The following is a 14,962-nucleotide window of genomic DNA, read 5'->3' as shown; positions in this document are numbered from 1 at the left end:
TCACTAATTTTATTTCTGTGGCACCCTTGACAATTCACATGCATGTGACTCACAATTTTGACACTCAAAATATACATCATAGCCAGTAGGGGGATCGAACCCATGACCTTGGAGTTATTAGCACCACACTCTAACCAACTGAGCTAACCGGCCATTTGCTTTTTTGCTCAATTGTTGAAATGCACTGAGCCTCTGCAAGTGCTGGCACGTAAACAAACAAGTCCACCAACAGCATAGCCTGACAAGACTGGACCCTCTAGGTTGCTTCTTGCGGAAATTCCAAACGGCTGGGGAATTAGCTCAAATGCTTTGCATGCGTGAGGTAGTGGGATCGATGCCTGCATTCCCCAAAAGCATATTCTTTCATGGATCCAAGAAAACTCCAGTTCACACTTCATGCAGCCTTGTCTTACGACAACCTACTGTCATGTAAACAATGACAAGAAACTGTCATGTAACAATGACAAGAAACTCTCATGTAACCCTGATGTCACAATGTCAGATGAAAAAGAAAGACATTACTTACTTTCAGAGAGCAGCGTATCACACACTCTAACCAACTGAGCTAACCGGCCGCTGGCTACAGAGCACAGTTGTTGAGATGCACCGAGCCTGTCCAATCCCTGACCTCGATGCTCCAATCCGTTGAAGGAGAAGACGGGAACGAGCTTAAATGTGGCTCCCACGTGGACAGGCTTCTTGGCAAACTTCCAGTGTACCTCAGAGACAGTTTCATTGAACATTGTTTGAATAAGGGCATCCTGAAAGAGGGCTCGAGAAGCACCTATGCTCTTAGAGACCTGGCCGCGTGGTTGGAGGTGAAGGCAAAGGCGAAGAGCATCGCTCACCAGGCCACAATCTCAGCCATAGCCACCGGGGGAAGGAAGGAGTTTGAACGCCACGAGGGACAGAAAAGGCCAAATCCCACTACCATGTACTTAAATAGTGAGGCCCGGGAGGAACCCGGGAAGAAGACCCCTCTCAAGAGCAAGAACATCAAATTCCAGCCTTACTGCCCATATTGCAAAAGTAAGGGGCACTTCCTTGGCTCATGCCCCAGGGTAAAAAAGCTCAATCAAACTCAATTGAAGGCCTGGATCACTTCAGGCGAGCGATGCTACAAGTGTGCCCGTAGCCATAAGGCGGAGACCTGCACATTGAGGAAACCCTGCAACCGCTGTAAAGAAATCCATCTCACCGTGTTGCATGATCTAATTCCCCAAGCACAGAAGGAGCAGAGTATGCTCATGGTAGGAGCTGCAAAGGACCTGTACCTCGACCAGCAGAACCGGTCTCCAAGGGTCATGTTGAAGGTGGTCAAGGTCACTCTGAAAAGTGAAGGGAGAAGCATTGATACATTCGCTGTTCTAGATGATGGGTCAGAAAGAACAATCATTCTCACGGCGGCCACCCGTCAGCTTAACCTGGAGGGGACCCCCGAGACCCTTAATCTCAGAACGTTGCGACATGATGTTATCCAAATGAAAGGCTCTGCTGTAACATTTAGCATTTCACCTTCAGGAAACAGGGACGTGGCCTATAACATCACCAATGCCTTCACGGCAGGTGGCTTGAATCTCGCAGAGCACTCCTGCCCGGTAAGTGTTCTACAGAAACAATATCCTCATCTACGAGGATTGCCTCTTCCTAACCTGGCCAGAGTAGCGCCACTTGTCCTGATTGGGTCAGACCACCCACATCTCGTCACCCCGACTGAGCCTATACGAGCTGGACCAGAAGGAGGGCCCATTGCTGTCCATACATCCTTGGGTTGGGCTGTGCAAGGTCCATCCCATCTACTTCTCTCCACCCAAGCTGTACAGTCACAGCAAGTCCTCTTCACCAGAAGCAATCCAGATGCAGCCACTAACCTCCTTCGGAATGTTGAGATGCTCTGGAAGATGGACACATTCTCCAATCGGAAGCTACAGGAGGTCACTCGCTCGAAACATGACTCCTATGCATTAGACCTCCTGGAGAAAAGCACCACCACCACTGAAATGGATGGCGTTTGCAGGTATGCAACCCCACTGCTACGGGTGCCCAACCATCCTCCTCTGGCAACCACGACACGGGCTGTACTCCCACTACTGCGTGGAACGGAGCGACGCCTGGTGAAGAATCCTGAGCTTGCAGAAGTTCATAACCGAGAGATTCATAACCTTGTGAAGGCAGGCTTGTCCCAACCAGAGAACGAGTGGCCGACAGCCCCCAGGCGTACGGCCCCTCCGCAACCAACTGAAGCTCATGAGTTAAGGAGATCCGCCCAATGCTACAGCATTTCTACGGAACCAACAACGGCTCTCCCTGACCTAACACAATCCCAAACACTGCCGGATCTGATCACCGCCACAAACCAGACCTCAGATGGGGTGGCTTCTATACCTACCTCCCTCGCGGCAGAGACACTACTCCTCCAGCAAGCACAAGCAGTTAGCTTCCCTGAGGAGTTAAAAGCTCTGAAAGCCGGTAGGGAAGTGGCTAAGGACAGCCGTCTTCTCTCTCTTGCCCCAGAATATGATCCAATCCTTGGAGTGATCAGAGTCGGAGCGAGGCTGCGCCAAGCAGAGGTTTTGGACCCAGATGCTATCCACCCAATTATCATTGACTCCAAACCCTTGGGATATCTCTCTGCAGACATCGCTGACCCCGATCCAGTTACACCGAATATGCTCTTGATGGGACGCCGAGATGCATCACTTCCTCAAGCCATGTATGCTGATACCAACCTCGTAGGCAGACGCCGGTGGCGACACAGCCAAATCTTAGCTGACCATTTTTGGGCCCGATTCATTCGGGATTACCTACCAAGTCTACAGCACAGAGGGAAATGGCGGAGAGAAATGGCCAGCCTGGAAACTGGCCAAGTAGTAATGATGGTGGACCCTCAGCTGCCTCGAGCCTCCTGGCCGGTGGGCCGTATAACTAAGACTATGCCTGGGACCGATGGTCGTGTTAGATCAGTGGAGATCCAGGTGAAGAACCGGACATATATCCGGCCAGTTGCCCGACTAATTCCTCTCCCTGAGATGACAGAGGACGGGGAGCAATGAGCCTTTTTTGAGGAGTGTGGAATTTAACAAATTTCCGGGGTGGCTGTAGAAAAGGCCCATGGAGTTGGTGGAATACTCCTTTAATTCATTGCCATTTACTCAGCTGGACCAGGGGCGCTCTAATTAGGTCAGGTGGAAATGTCCGACAGATCTCAACTCCATAAAAGGAGGAAATTGCCATCGCCTGAGCTCGCTGCTTTCTCTTCCTTAACTCCATCTGATCCAGAAGTTCTGTGCGTCCATGAATCCAACACAGACTACTCAGTAAATATACCACTTTATGGTTAAAGGAATTCCTGCCTCAGTCTCATCCTCTGTCACCTGACACGTGACCACCTGTTCACCTTCACTGTCAGTCATCCTACTTGTCCAGCTACTCACACAGATTCCACTAATTTTGCAAAAAGGAAGACATTAATTACTTTCAGAGAGCAGCGTATCACACACTCTAACCAACTGAGCTAACCGGCCGCTGGCTACAGAGCACAGTTGTTGAGATGCACCGAGCCTCTGCAAGTGCTGGAGCAAAAACTAACAAGTCCACCAACAGCATAGCCTGACAAGACTGGACACTCTTGTTTGCTCCTTGTGGCAATTCCAAACAGCTGGGGAATTTGATCAATTGGTATTGTGTTTGCTTAGCATGCTATAGGTAGTGGGATCGATGCCCGCATTCCCCAAAAACATTTTTTTTTTGTCGATCCAAGAAAGCTCCAACTGTCATGTAACAATGACAATCAACTTTCCTGTAACACTGATGTCAAAATGTCAGATGAAAAAGCAAGAAATTACTTACTTTCAGAGGAGCAGCGTAGCACACACCATTGAGGCCCACAAACAAAGCTGTGGATAGTTTCCTTGAAGCCAGAGCATGAAGAAAGAACAAATGCCGAAACCCGGGATCGAACCAGGGACCTTTAGATCTTCAGTCTAACGCTCTCCCAACTGAGCTATTTCGGCAACTCATTAAATGTATTTCTGTGGCACCCTTGACAATTCACATGCATGTGACTCACAATTTTGACACTCAAAGTGTACATCATAACCAGTACGGGGATCGAACCCATGACCTTGGCGTTATTAGCACCACACTCTAACCAACTGAGCTAACCGGCAATTTGCTATTTTGCTCAATTGTTGAAATGCACCGAGCCTCTGCAAGTGCTGGCACGTAAACAAACAAGTCCACCAACAGCATAGCCTGACAAGACTGGACCCTCTAGGTTGCTTCTTGCGGAAATTCCAAACGGCTGGGGAATTAGCTCAAATGCTTTGCATGCGTGAGGTAGTGGGATCGATGCCTGCATTCTCCAAAAGCAAATTCTTTCATACATAAGGGAACATTTCGGCATTTCGTGTATGATCAGTGAAAAAGTCCATATTGCAAATGTACGGTCCCTTACTAGACGTCCGAAAACATTTGTAAAATTTGCGGTCGGCGTCGGCCCGTGCGGTAGGGCCAGACCTACCGGGAAGTCATCAAATGAACTTTGTCGGACATTCGGTTTCCGTTTTATAAAATAAACAAGTTTTGGACCATTTTTCCGCTATCCCGGAAATTCCCACAAGAGGGCATACGGAATCATATGGCAATTTGGCAAAACATCACGAATCACGACGGGGCCTTATCTCGAAAACGGAAAATATTTCGAAGCCGAAACTTGGTGAGCGTAGGTTTGGCATAATGGGCAGTTGGCCCCGAACAAGATGGCGTCTAGGCCTCAACGGTTTTTGAGTTATGGCCGTTTTTCTGGGATTAAAGGTCCAAAATGGAAGTAGAGAAATTATTTTTCCACTTCAGGTCAAAGTCAAGGAGCCTCCGGTGTCAATAAAAAAAGAACCAGCCATTTATCTATCGTCATTTAAGAGAAACGGAACAATGACAACTTGTTGATGGTCACAAATAGGCGTTTTTTTTTTCAACGGTTACAGATCCAGTTGCAGGGTGTTCATACAAATCTTTTTAAAGTGTGCTGCGGAGCTCTGCGAGATTTCTGTGATTTTCTATGATTTTCTGAAATAACACACACATACTAAACCCTCCGTAAATAACTCAGTTCTTAACGTAAAGACTTAAAACTCAGGATTATGTAAAAGCATACCCCAATGAGGATATGTGGTGACTTATAGCTTCCTGTGCCAACCGGAAGTGCCATAATTGGTGTCTCAGGGGCTGTTTCGAAGGGTTAAAAAAGTCTGATCTGTCCAAAACTTCATATATGTGATTAGGCAACCCCCATGAACTGTAAATCAGTCATTTTTCCCCAAAAAAATCAAAGGAAAAAAAAATCACACTAAAACACAACTTGGATGGAGGGACGTATTGGGGTGCGTAGAGACAGACAGTGGCTGCAATAGTTAGCTTTGTTGGAGCTAAAAAAGAACCGTCAGACCTAGAGTTCCGAAACTTTAGAAACCTGTTCTAGACCTCCGGTCGATGGTACGTGGTGAGTTACGTGGCTCTAGACGGTTCTCGGACCGAGAAACAGCCTCGTACATTTGCAATACCTTCAATTCATTTTGACCATCACAAAAATGACGACGTTTAGAAAAGTCTCAGAGACGCAAGGCTAGGTGCATTGAAACCGGCTCGGCCCATAGAGACGGACCCCAACGTTTCTGTCCGATAGCTTGTTCAAGGACCCTGTAGCAAGGCATGGAAAAAAGTGGATTTTCAGCACCAGTTAGGGTTTTTCTCGGACACCAAATGACCTATCGAGCCGAAACTCGGGATTCGGGGTCGCCTCACATAGGACTTCACATAATGTCCGAACTGGACCCGCAGCTAGAACGTAACTATGTGTTTTACCTTTTTATTATGTTTTAAACTAAAGGCGCTGTGAATTATGGGACTTTTCTGACATATGTGATAGTTGGCTTCTAAATGAGTAGTAAAAAGTGGGTTTGGTGTCATAATGACATCTAATTGACTGATGGACACTGACTTGCTAGTTGACTTTTGTGCATTTGCAATATGTTTAAACGGAGAGGGACCATCACCAAAATGGCATTCTGAAATCAACACAAAAAATGGCATCACCATAGTCTCCAGACTGTGCTGAGTTCAACGAGCTATCCCGCTTGACCGTAGCTCGCTCGGTCTAAGCGCAACGACCATTAGAAAAGTAGGCCCAAAATGAAGCCTGCCCCACAATGTCATTTGCTTTTGAGTGACAGTGAGAGAACCGTTTAGGTGAGAAGAAAAATTCCACCACATGAATGTTCCTAAGGTCCTCCCGATCCGTGCAAGCCTAACCTTGACCGTGTGGCATTAACCCTTAACAGTAAAACAGTGTTTTTTGATCTCACAGATTACAGTGTCATCTCTCCCCATAGGAATACATTGCCTGCACCCCTAATTTCAACCTGAAGTCTATATGGGTTATGAATGCCGTATGAACCTGTCTTCGGTACCAGTCCATCAAGCCACTATGAGGTCTACCTGTGTTGATTCTGAGCTTCCTGGACCAACCGGAAGTGGTTAAAATGCCCCTAAAAGTGTTTACCCATACCCTGCCTGCAGTTTGACAGACATAGTGCATTCAACCCTGTGTAAATCAGTCAGTTCTTAACGTAAGGACTTAAAACTCAGGATTCTGTAACAGCATACCCCAATGAGGATATGTGTTGATTTATAGCTTCCTGTGCCAACCGGAAGTGCCATAATTGGTGTCTCAGGGGCTGTTTCGAAGGGTTAAAAAATTCAGATCTGTCCAAAACTTCATATATGTGATTAGGCAACCCCCATGAACTGTAAATCAGTCATTTTCCTCAAAAAATTCAAAGGAAAAAAAAATCACACTAAAACACAACTTGGAAGGAGGGACGTATTGGGGTGCGTAGAGACAGACAGTGGCTGCAATAGTTAGCTTTGTTGGAGCTAAAAAAGAACCGTCAGACCTAGAGTTCCGAAACTTTAGAAACCTGTTCTAGACCTCCGGTCGATGGTACGTGGCTCTAGACGGTTCTCGGACCGAGAAACAGCCTCGTACGTTTGCAATACCTTCAATTCATTTTGACCATCACAAAAATGACGACGTTTAGAAAAGTCTCAGAGACGCAAGGCTAGGTGCATTGAAACCGGCTCGGCCCATAGAGACGGACCCCAACATTTCTGTCCGATAGCTCGTTCAAGGACCCCGTAGCAAGGCATGGAAAAAAGTGGATTTTCAGCACCAATTAGGGTTTTTCTCGGACACCAAATGACCTATTGAGCCGAAACTCGGGATTCGGGGTCGCCTCACATAGGACTTCACATAATGTCCGAACTGGACCCGCAGCTAGAACGTAACTATGTGTTTTACCTTTTTATTATGTTTTAAACTGAAGGCGCTATGAATTATGGGCCTGCTCTGACATATGTGATAGTTGGCTTCTAAATGAGTAGGAAAAAGTGGGTTTGGTGTCAATTGATATCCGTTTGGTGTCATAATGACATCTAATTGACTGATGGACACTGACTTGCTAGTTGACTTTTGTGCATTTGCAATATGTTTAAACGTAGAGGGACCATCACCAAAATGTCATTCTGAAATCAACACAAAAAATGGCATCACCATAGTCTCCAGACTGTGCCGAGTTCAACGAGACGCCCCGCTTGACCGTAGCTCGTTCTGAGTGCAGCGAACTTGAAAAAAAGAAGGCCCAAAATGAAGCCTGCCCCACAATGTCATTTGATTTTGGGTGGCAGTGAGAGAACCGTTAGGGTGAGAAGCACAATTCGACCTCAGGTGCGTTCCTGAGGTCCTCCCGATCCGTGCAAGCCTAACCTTGACCGTGTGGCATTAACCCTTCACAGTAAAAAGAAGGTGTTTACTTGAAACAGCTTGCTTTGACTTCTCTCCCCATAGGAATACATTGCCTGCACCTCTAAATTCAACCTGAAGCCTATGTGGGTTATGAATGCCTTATGAACCTGTCTTCTAAGACAGTCCATCAGGCCACTATGAGGTCTACCTGTGTCGAATCTAAGCTTCCTGGAGCAACCGGAAGTGGTTAAAATCACCCTAAAAGTGTATACCCATACACTGCCTGCAGTTTGATAGACATAGTGCATTCAACCCTGTGTAGATCAGTCAATTCTTAACGTAAAGACTTAAAACTCAGGATTCTGTAAGTGGCTATGTCAACCAAGATATGTGTTAACTTATAGCTTCCTGTGCCAACCGGAAGTGCCATAATTGGTGTCTCAGGGGCTGTTTCGAGGGGTTAAAAAAGTCTGATCTCTCCAAAATGTCATATGTGTGACTAAGTAACCCTTCTGAACTGTAAATCAGTCATTTATCCCAACAGATGTCAAAGAAAACATCCCTCACACACACACAGGAAGGATGGAGTGATAAAGTGCGGTGCTTAAAGACACAGAGAGCAGGAAATGGCATTACCATAATCCCTAGGCCGTGCCGAGTTCAACGAGATATCCCTCTTGACCGTAGCTCGCTCGGTCTAGGCGCAGCGACCATTAGAATAGTAGGCCCAAAATGTAGCCTGCCTCACAATGTCATTTGATTTTGGGTGAGAGTGAGAGAACCGTTAGGGTGAGAAGACAAATTCCACCACAGGAATGTTCCTAAGGTCCTCTCGATCCGTGCAAGCCTAACCTTGACCGTGTGGCATTAACCCTTAACAGTAAAACAGTGTTTTTTGATCTCACAGATTACAGTGTCATCTCTCCCCATAGGAATACATTGCCTGCACCCCTAATTTCAACTTGAAGTCTATATGGGTTATGAATGCCGTATGAACCTGTCTTCGGTACCAGTCCATCAGGCCACTATGAGGTCTACCTGTGTTGATTCTAAGCTTCCTGGACCAACCGGAAGTGGTTAAAATCACCCTAAAAGTGTTTACCCATACCGTGTCTGCAGTTTGATAGACATAGTGCATTCAACCCTGTGTAAATAAGTCAATTCTTAACGTAAGGACTTAAAACTCAGGATTCTGTAACAGCATACCCCAATGAGGATATGTGTTGATTTATAGCTTCCTGTGCCAACCGGAAGTGCCATAATTGGTGTCTCAGGGGCTGTTTCGAAGGGTTAAAAAATTCAGATCTGTCCAAAACTTCATATATGTGATTAGGCAACCCCCATGAACTGTAAATCAGTCATTTTCCCCCAAAAAATCAAAGGAAAAAAAATCACACTAAAACACAACTTGGATGGAGGGACGTATTGGGGTGCGTAGAGACAGACAGTGGCTGCAATAGTTAGCTTTGTTGGAGCTAAAAAAGAACCGTCAGACCTAGAGTTCCGAAACTTTAGAAACCTGTTCTAGACCTCCGGTCGATGGTACGTGGTGAGTTACGTGGCTCTAGACGGTTCTCGGACCGAGAAACAGCCTCGTACATTTGCAATACCTTCAATTCATTTTGACCATTACGAAAATGACGACGTTTAGAAAAGTCTCAGAGATGCAAGGCTAGGTGCATTGAAACCGGCTCGGCCCATAGAGACGGACCCCAACGTTTCTGTCCGATAGCTCGTTCAAGGACCCTGTAGCAAGGCATGGAAAAAAGTGGATTTTCAGCACCAATTAGGGTTTTTCTCGGACACCAAATGACCTATTGAGCCGAAACTTGGGATTCGGGGTCGCCTCAGCTAGGCTAACACATAACATAAGAAATGGACCCGCAGCTAGAACGTAACTACGTGTTTTATGTTTTTTTTATGGTTTGAACCGAAGGCGTTGTGAATTTTGGGCCAGCTCTGAAGTATGTAATAGTTGGCTACTAAACGAGTTGGAAAAAGTGGGTTTGGTGTCAGTTTGTATCAGTTTGGTGTCAGAATGATATCTAATTGACTGATGGACTCTTGTCCACTTGACTCTTGTACATTTGCAATATGTTTAAACAGTGAGGTACCATCACCAAAAGCGACATTCTGAAATCAACCCTAACGAGCGATTGAGATGAACCAGAATCACTGCAAAGCCATCCCGAGTTCATCGGGCCAGTCAATTTCACATTCCTGCAGGATTTTTATAGCATGACCAATTGGTGATGGTACCTGCCCATTAAAACATATTGCAAATGCACAGTGACTTTGAAAAAGTAAGGAAACATAAACAATTTTTTTTTATTTTTGGGTGACCAGTTGCACGTGCATTTGCAATATGATTCTATAGTGAAAAAACATCACCAAATGCGACATTCTGAAATCAACCCAAACGAGCGATTGAGATGACCCAGAATCACTGCAAAGCCATCCCGAGTTCATCGGGCCAGTCAATTTCACATTCCTGCAGGATTTTTATAGCATGACCAATTCGTGGTGGTACCTGCCCATTAAAACATATTGCAAATGCACAGTGACTTTGAAAAAGTAAGGAAACATAAACAATTTTTTTTTATTTTTGGGTGACCAGTTGCACGTGCATTTGCAATATGATTCTATAGTGAAAAACATCACCAAATGCGACATTCTGAAATCAACCCAAATGAGCGATTGAGATGACCCAGAATCACTGCAAAGCCATCCCGAGTTCATCGGGCCAGTCAATTTCACATTCCTGCAGGATTTTTATAGCATGACCAATTCGTGATGGTACCTGCCCATTGAAACATATTGCAAATGCACAGTGACTTTGAAAAAGTAAGGAAACATAAACAACAAAAAAAATTTTTTTTTTTTTTTGGGTGACCAGTTGCACGTGCATTTGCAATATGATTCTATAGTGAAAAAACATCACCAAATGGACATGATGAAATCAACACAACGAGTGATGGAAATGAACAACTATCACTGCCCGGCCGTCCCGAGTTCATCAGTTCAGTCAATTTTGGCCCCCAAAAAAATTGACTTTTGACTTTGACTTTTGACTTCCTGTGAAATCATATTGCAAATGGACAAATCATATTCCTTATGCACAAGTAAAAAAAATAAAATTATGATAAAACATTTTACAAAAGTATATTCATACACTTCTTACACATGATTAATTGTCTTAAAATCGAAACAATTTCGAAAAACGGTCCAGAAAGCACTTTTTTTAGTTTTTAAAGTTTAAAAAAAAAAAACACATTTTCGACTTTTGACATCCTATTAAATCATATTGCAAATGGACAAAACATATGCCTTATGCACAAGTAAAAAAAAAAAAAAAAATTTGATAATAAAATACGAATAAAGTATGTTGATACAGTTCTTATACGTGTGTAATTGACATAAAAATTGAAAGAATTTTGAAAAACGGTCCAGAAAGCACTTTTTTAAGGATGTGTGAAGTTTTTTACCAAATTTTGACATTTTTGACTTTTGACTTTTGACTTCCTATGAAATCATATTGCAAATGGACAAAACATATGCCTTATGCGCATGTAATTAAAAAAAAAAAATGTGATATCAAAATTGGACAAAAGTATATTCATACAGTTCTTACACATGTGTAATTGACAAAAAAAGCGAAAGAATTTCGAAAAACGGCCCAGAAAGCACTTTTTTAAGGGGTGATAAGTTTTGGGAAAAAAAATCATTTTTTCAAAATTTTGCTTTTGGATGTTGACTTGGGTTACATTTCCAACATGAAAAACCCCGGTGGAGCGCACTCGCCCCCTGTTGGATTTTTGAGGTGTTACAATTGGCAATTGCCATATGGCATTTGCCATATACTTTGCACGAATCAACGCCGCTTTGGGTGGTATTGGACATTGTGTATATGGTTTGTCCAATGCCAATATCTTGCCATTCATTTTTGTCCAATTCAGGGGGGTATTCCCTTACATGGATCCAAGAAAACTCCAGTTCACACTTCATGCAGCCTTGTCTTACGACAACCTACTGTCATGTAAACAATGACAAGAAACTGTCATGTAACAATGACAAGAAACTCTCATGTAACACTGATGTCACAATGTCAGATGAAAAAGAAAGACATTACTTACTTTCAGAGAGCAGCGTATCACACACTCTAACCAACTGAGCTAACCGGCCGCTGGCTACAGAGCACAGTTGTTGAGATGCACCGAGCCTCTGCAAGTGCTGGAGCACAAACTAACAAGTCCACCAACAGCATAGCCTGACAAGACTGGACACTCTTGGTTGCTCCTTGTGGCAATCCCAAACAGCTGGGGAATTTGATCAATTGGTATTGTGTTTGCTTAGCATGCTGTAGGTAGTGGGATCGATGCCCGCATTCCCCAAAAACTATTTTTTTTGTGGATCCAAGAAAGCTCCAGTTCACACTTCATGCAGCCTTGTCTTACGACAACCTACTGTCATGTAACAATGACAAGCAACTTTCCTGTAACACTTATGTCAAAATGTCAGATGAAAAAGCAAGAAATTACTTACTTTCAGAGGAGCAGCGTAGCACACACCATTGAGGCCCACAAACAGAGCTGTGGATAGTTTCCTTGAAGCCAGAGCATGAAGAAAGAACAAATACAAATGCCGAAACCCGGGATCGAACCAGGGACCTTTAGATCTTCAGTCTAAAGCTCTCCCAACTGAGCTATTTCGGCAATTCACTAATTTTATTTCTGTGGCACCCTTGACAATTCACATGCATGTGACTCACAATTTTGACACTCAAAATGTACATCATAGCCAGTACGGGGATCGAACCCTTGACCTTGACGTTATTAGCACCACACTCTAACCAACTGAGCTAACCGGCCATTTGCTATTTTGCTCAATTGTTGAAATGCACCGAGCCTCTGCAAGTGCTGGCACGTAAACAAACAAGTCCACCAACAGCATAGCCTGACAAGACTGGACCCTTTAGGTTGCTTCTTGCGGAAATTTCAAACGGCTGGGGAATTAGCTCAAATGCTTTGCATGCGTGAGGTAGTGGGATCGATGCCTGCATTCTCCAAAAGAAAATTCTTTCATGGATCCAAGAAAACTCCAGTTCACACTTCATGCAGCCTTGTCTTACGACAACCTACTGTCATGTAAACAATGACAAGAAACTGTCATGTAACAATGACAAGAAACTCTCATGTAACCCTGATGTCACAATGTCAGATGAAAAAGAAAGACATTATTTACTTTCAGAGAGCAGCGTATCACACACTCTAACCAACTGAGCTAACCGGCCGCTGGCTACAGAGCACAGTTGTTGAGATGCACCGAGCCTCTGCAAGTGCTGGAGCACAAACTAACAAGTCCACCAACAGCATAGCCTGACAAGACTGGACACTCTTGGTTGCTCCTTGTGGCAATTCCAAACAGCTGGGGAATTTGATCAATTGGTATTGTGTTTGCTTAGCATGCTATAGGTAGTGGGATCGATGCCCGCATTCCCCAAAAACTATTTTTTTTGTGGATCCAAGAAAGCTCCAGTTCACACTTCATGCAGCCTTGTCTTACGACAACCTACTGTCATGTATCAATGACAAGCAACTTTCCTGTAACACTGATGTCAAAATGTCAGATGAAAAAGCAAGAAATTACTTACTTTCAGAGGAGCAGCGTAGTACACACCATTGAGGCCCACAAACAAAGCTGTGGATAGTTTCCTTGAAGCCAGAGCATGAAGAAAGAACAAATACAAATGCTGAAACCCGGGATCGAACCAGGGACCTTTAGATCTTCAGTCTAACGCTCTCCCAACTGAGCTATTTCGGCAATTCACTAATTTGATTTCTGTGGCACCCTTGACAATTCACATGCATGTGACTCACAATTTTGACACTCAAAATGTATATCATAGCCAGTACGGGGATCGAACCCATGACCTTGGAGTTATTAGCACCACACTCTAACCAACTGAGCTAACCGGCCATTTGCTATTTTGCTCAATTGTTGAAATGCACCGAGCCTCTGCAAGTGCTGGCACGTAAACAAACAAGTCCACCAACAGCATAGCCTGACAAGACTGGACCCTCTAGGTTGCTTCTTGCGGAAATTCCAAACGGCTGGGGAATTAGCTCAAATGCTTTGCATGCGTGAGGTAGTGGGATCGATGCATGCATTCCCCAAAAGCATATTCTTTCATGGATCCAAGAAAACTCCAGTTCACACTTCATGCAGCCTTGTCTTACGACAACCTACAGTCATGTAAACAATGACAAGAAACTGTCATGTAACAATGACAAGAAACTCTCATGTAACACTGATGTCACAATGTCAGATGAAAAAGAAAGACATTAGAGAGAAAATAGCGGGCCTCAATGGCGGGCCTTCATGCAGCCTTGTCTTACGACAACCTACTGTCATGTAAACAATGACAAGAAACTGTCATGTAACAATGCCAAGAAACTCTCATGTAACACTGATGTCACAATGTCAGATGAAAAAGAAAGACATTACTTACTTTCAGAGAGCAGCGTATCACACACTCTAACCAACTGAGCTAACCGGCCGCTGGCTACAGAGCACAGTTGTTGAGATGCACCGAGCCTCTGCAAGTGCTGGAGCACAAACTAACAAGTCCACCAACAGCATAGCCTGACAAGACTGGACACTCTTGGTTGCTCCTTGTGGCAATTCCAAACAGCTGGGGAATTTGATCAATTGGTATTGTGTTTGCTTAGCATGCTATAGGTAGTGGGATCGATGCCCGCATTCCCCAAAAACATTTTTTTTTGTGGATCCAAGAAAGCTCCAGTTCACACTTCATGCAGCCTTGTCTTACGACAACCTACTGTCATGTAAACAATGACAAGAAACTGTCATGTAACAATGCCAAGAAACTCTCATGTAACACTGATGTCACAATGTCAGATGAAAAAGAAAGACATTACTTACTTTCAGAGAGCAGCGTATCACACACTCTAACCAACTGAGCTAACCGGCCGCTGGCTACAGAGCACAGTTGTTGAGATGCACCGAGCCTCTGCAAGTGCTGGAGCACAAACTAACAAGTCCACCAACAGCATAGCCTGACAAGACTGGACACTCTTGGTTGCTCCTTGTGGCAATTCCAAACAGCTGGGGAATTTGATCAATTGGTATTGTGTTTGCTTA

General features: G+C 44.4%; 6 non-coding genes across 6 annotated transcripts; all 6 read right to left on the bottom strand.

The window, feature by feature from the left end:
• Nucleotides 1-3,940: 3,940 nt before the first annotated feature.
• trnaf-gaa (transfer RNA phenylalanine (anticodon GAA)) lies at nt 3,941-4,013 on the bottom strand. The gene has a single exon. It is a non-coding gene; the product is annotated as a tRNA-Phe (tRNA).
• An 82-nt stretch (nt 4,014-4,095) lies between these two features.
• Nucleotides 4,096-4,169, bottom strand: trnai-aau (transfer RNA isoleucine (anticodon AAU)). The gene has a single exon. It is a non-coding gene; the product is annotated as a tRNA-Ile (tRNA).
• Nucleotides 4,170-12,440: 8,271 nt separating this feature from the next.
• Nucleotides 12,441-12,513, bottom strand: trnaf-gaa (transfer RNA phenylalanine (anticodon GAA)). The gene has a single exon. It is a non-coding gene; the product is annotated as a tRNA-Phe (tRNA).
• An 82-nt stretch (nt 12,514-12,595) lies between these two features.
• On the bottom strand, nt 12,596-12,669 carry trnai-aau (transfer RNA isoleucine (anticodon AAU)). Its single transcript has one exon. It is a non-coding gene; the product is annotated as a tRNA-Ile (tRNA).
• Nucleotides 12,670-13,548: 879 nt separating this feature from the next.
• trnaf-gaa (transfer RNA phenylalanine (anticodon GAA)) lies at nt 13,549-13,621 on the bottom strand. The gene has a single exon. It is a non-coding gene; the product is annotated as a tRNA-Phe (tRNA).
• Nucleotides 13,622-13,703: 82 nt separating this feature from the next.
• On the bottom strand, nt 13,704-13,777 carry trnai-aau (transfer RNA isoleucine (anticodon AAU)). Its single transcript has one exon. It is a non-coding gene; the product is annotated as a tRNA-Ile (tRNA).
• Nucleotides 13,778-14,962: the final 1,185 nt, after the last annotated feature.

Source organism: Oncorhynchus clarkii, chromosome 20 (assembly GCF_045791955.1).
Source record: "Oncorhynchus clarkii lewisi isolate Uvic-CL-2024 chromosome 20, UVic_Ocla_1.0, whole genome shotgun sequence".
In the NCBI taxonomy this organism is placed as follows: Eukaryota; Metazoa; Chordata; class Actinopteri; order Salmoniformes; family Salmonidae; genus Oncorhynchus; species Oncorhynchus clarkii.
This window is presented reverse-complemented; position numbering and strand designations above follow the sequence as displayed.